This window comes from Pristis pectinata, chromosome 2 (genome assembly GCF_009764475.1).
Source record: "Pristis pectinata isolate sPriPec2 chromosome 2, sPriPec2.1.pri, whole genome shotgun sequence".
NCBI lineage: Eukaryota > Metazoa > Chordata > Chondrichthyes > Rhinopristiformes > Pristidae > Pristis > Pristis pectinata.
In genome coordinates, this window is record NC_067406.1 from 43,338,385 (window position 1) to 43,342,423 (window position 4,039).

General features: G+C 42.1%; 1 non-coding gene across 1 annotated transcript; it reads right to left on the minus strand.

The window, feature by feature from the left end:
• Positions 1–530: 530 nt before the first annotated feature.
• Positions 531–693, minus strand: LOC127567571 (U1 spliceosomal RNA). Its single transcript, XR_007955913.1, has one exon. It is a non-coding gene; the product is annotated as a U1 spliceosomal RNA (small nuclear RNA).
• Between the last annotated feature and the right edge of the window lie 3,346 nt (positions 694–4,039).

The following is a 4,039-nucleotide window of genomic DNA, read 5'->3' on the forward strand; positions in this document are numbered from 1 at the left end:
CTCTGCAGTTAAAATGTCCAAAAACAGCCAAATTTTGTAAATCAATCTACCTATTCCCTTCCCTGTGCTTCTGCACATTTTTTTGTTCGATTTATCTTGTCATCCTTGTGACATGGGTGTCAATTTCTAACCTAATGTTTGCAAGGAAATGTTGCAAAGTTATATTTTCAGAGGAGTAGAGTAGGGGAAAGTTTTGACTGCTAAGACTACAAGAATTAGAGGGTTGATTTAGGGATAGGAGTGAAAGACCACCTATTTTACTGCGCTCCACATGGACCATCTCTCATCATTCGGCTACAAAGTCTGACCTGACAACTGACAGTTATTGGAAAAAGGGTTCAGCACAAATCAGGAAATAAAAAAATGTATTTTTTTTTATGGGGGAGGAAACCAGAGCACCCAGAGGAAACACACACAGACATGGGGAGAACATACAAACTCCTTACAGACAGCAGCAGGAATTGAACCCGGGTCGCTGGCGCTGTAGTAGCATTATGCTAACCGCTATACTACTGTGCCTGCCAAAAGGATATAAGAGAGGGCAAACACAGTCCCCCACTACCAGAAATTTTGCAGTCAGTATCCCGCATTTGGGGACATCACAGATGTCAGCACACCCGAAGTGCAATGGGCTAGCCTCATCCTGGGAGAACGGTCTTTTTGACCACAGTCTCTCCCCTGCCAGGTAAGTGAATGAGTTCGCAAACTGATAAATTCCAAGGATCTGATCATCCGTACCTCAGGGTTTTGAAAGAGATAGTTACAGTTAGTAGTTACTTTGGTTATCATCTTCCAAAATTCTTTAGATTCTGGATTAGTAGCTGCATATAGGGGACAAATATGACCCCACCATTTTGAAAACAGGGAGAAAGAAAACAAGGAGCCAGCAACCTGTTGGCCTGGAATCTTACAGATGTGTAAGCCTGATCTTATAGAGGTGTATAAAATCATGAGGGGCATAGATAGCGTGAATGCACTCAGTCTTTTTTCCAGGGTTGGGGAATCAAGAACTAAAGGACATAGGTTTAAGGTGAGAGGGGAAAGATTTAATAGAAACCTGAGTGGCAACTTTTTCACCCAGAGCTTGGTACGTATATATGGAACGAGCTGCCAAAGGAAGTGGTTGAGGCAGGTACAATATTTAAAAGACATTTGGACAGATACGTGGATAAGAAAGGTTTTGAGGGATATGGGTCAAATGCAGGCAAATAGATTGTGAATGAGCAAACAGATGAGAAACAAAGCGTAGAAATAAATGGGTGTTTCTCAGTCAGCAGGTTGTGATTAGTGGGGTAATGCAAGTATCAGTCCTGGGGCTCCAATTATCCACAGTCTATGTCAATAATTTGTCTCAGTGTAGCAAATGTAACATTTCCAGGTTTGCTGATGACAGAACACTAAGTCAGAATGTGAGGGTGTTGTGTGAAAAGGTTCTTTTGGAATCTTAAAGATGGAGGACTCTGGACACGATCTTTGGATTTTAAAAATAGCTTAATCACAAAGGCAAACGCGGGGACAGAATGAATGGGAACGGATGCACAGTCACACACACACACACATGCAGGAGACCGTGAACGTGAGGGGGGAGTCGCAACAAGGATGAGATACACACACACACACACAATAAACAAGGTACAGCTCATCAAAGGATAAACACTTCAATGCCTGAACTCCTTGACCCAGACAAGCGTTGGCCCTAACACTCCCTGGAATCTGACTAAGATGGTCCCAAACCACATGGTGGTGCACACTCTTAACAGTGGTCTATGCAGCATTGTCTCACTATTCCTGGGGAAGTGGAAAGAGGAAGGGCCAGGGAAGTGCAACACTCTTTATAGTGCTGGAAGGCTGGGTAGAGCCAAGCCAGGTAATTTAGACAGGCCAATAGTTTGGAGGTTAAGGACAAAGGTGCCTGCCAAGGCCAATGGTCAGGCAAGTTCAGGAACAAAGGTGCTCTCCAAGGCCAATCCCTATGCCCACACCTGATGGGTGGGGTGGAGCCAAACCTTGGTTGACAGTGGTGTAACTTCCGATCCGATAAGCAATGCTGTCTGCCGACCGGGGGGGGTCAGCATTGTTACTGTCACGTGACAGCCATGTGCTCTCATACTACATAGGCGTAATGAAGATGCAAAGAGGCTTCAAGAGGTATATCTAAGTGAAATGAGAGGGCAATAATGTGGCAGATGAAGTATAATTTGGAAAGGTGAGTTTTGTATGTATATGTACTTGATGGCTGGCATGGAAGGGATTGTTTCCATGCTGTGTGACCTTATGACACCAGCTATCGTGGTGGGCAGGGAGATGGTAGGTGGGTTGGTGGGTTGGTAGTCAGGTAGCTAAATAGATCAATAACAAAAGGGGAAGTCAATTCAACCAATCTCATAAAATTGTTTGTGGTGTTAGGACACAATGGAGTGCTTGAAGCATTGCACATTTAAATTATTGTTGGACAATGGTTCTTATGACATTGTTTGTTTCCAGTCCGAACTCTGATCCTCAAAATAGAGGTGTGCAACAAAAATTGGAATTGGTAGAAATCAATCAGTCTGGTCCTCTGACAATGCATTTTAATGTTTCCATTTCTGTACTCTGGTCCTAATTTCATGATGCACTTTGAAATCATTGGTGAGGATTGTTGGGTGATTGTTTGATGGACAAGTTGACAAAGGTAAAACTTGGGATAAGTGGGTAACTGTTGGGATATATGGCAGAAAAATTCCAGACCTCAGTCCTTGCCCTGTCATAATTTGCAGCATAGCATTGTGCATCTGTTGGGCAGTCCTGCCATTAATGTGAAGAAAGAGTTTTTCGAGAAAGGATGTCTTTAAAGTTGGTGTCAGTGTGCAATATGGCCGATCACATCACCTCCTGTGTGAGTGGATGAGATGAGCGCTGATATGAAGGACTGCCGAGCTCGTTCGGGAGTTTGGTAAGATCACTGAGGGCTCACTGAGTGACGTGCACTGTGGACATTTCTCCCAAGCAGGAAATTAGGTTTCGAAGTCCCAGACCACAGCTAAAATGGTGTGGGTGCTATACTCTTTATGTTCACTTGCTCTGTCACCTCAAATCACTGCCATTTGGTTTTTGGGCTTGACACTCTTCTATCTGCTTGAAGAAGTAGTTCCCTACTCCCAGCCACTTTCTTCACAAACACTGCAGAACAAGGCCTGAAAACTTCCATTCTTCTCATCACCAAGTTTACTTTACAGCAATGACTGAAAACTACTACTAAAAGCTTCCCTCTGGGAGGTGCAGGCTTTGAATAAAAAACACCAGTGCCGGAATACACCAGATTGAATAACCCATTTCACGAGAGTTGCTGAGTTAATCATAAACAGTACAAAAAATATTGACTATTTGCCAATCATACACAAATAAAGCTCAACACCTATTTGGCTCCTGTATGAAACCAACATCATTGACCATACATATTGGCTGCAATGACACCTTAAACTCATTGACAGCATATTCAATTTTTTCCCATCAATGCCTGCAGGAAATGTGAAAGATCTTGAGAATAAAGAATGACATGTTCACTGTAGTCAAACTATGAAATGAATTATTTCTCTTGTAACAAGTCACAAATTGTGTAAGGTCTATTGCATTATTTGTTTCCTGACAAGCTCTCAGTTAATAAAAAAAAGGTCATTTCTTTCATTTTGATATCTAAAAAGACAGGGAATGTTGCGACAGTGAATGATTCAGGACACCCTCCTGCAACATACAGTTTCACATCAGTTCATGAAGGTTTCATCATTTACGATTGATCGAAAGCAGCAATGGTGTGAATTATTGCCATGCCCCAGCAAGTAACTGTTCTGCATGCAACTTGTAAATACTTTACATTGTAGTAGGTGACTGTTCATCTTTGAGGAAAGTAACCGCAATGTGAAGAAAACATCATGTTAGTAAAGCAGGTAAAAGATTACTCGTGTTATCCTGATAATAGCAGCTGCAAACAAGTTCATCAAGGTGCAACAAACATAAAAAAAATTACAGTTATGATACATTTAATTAACAGCATTAGATATCT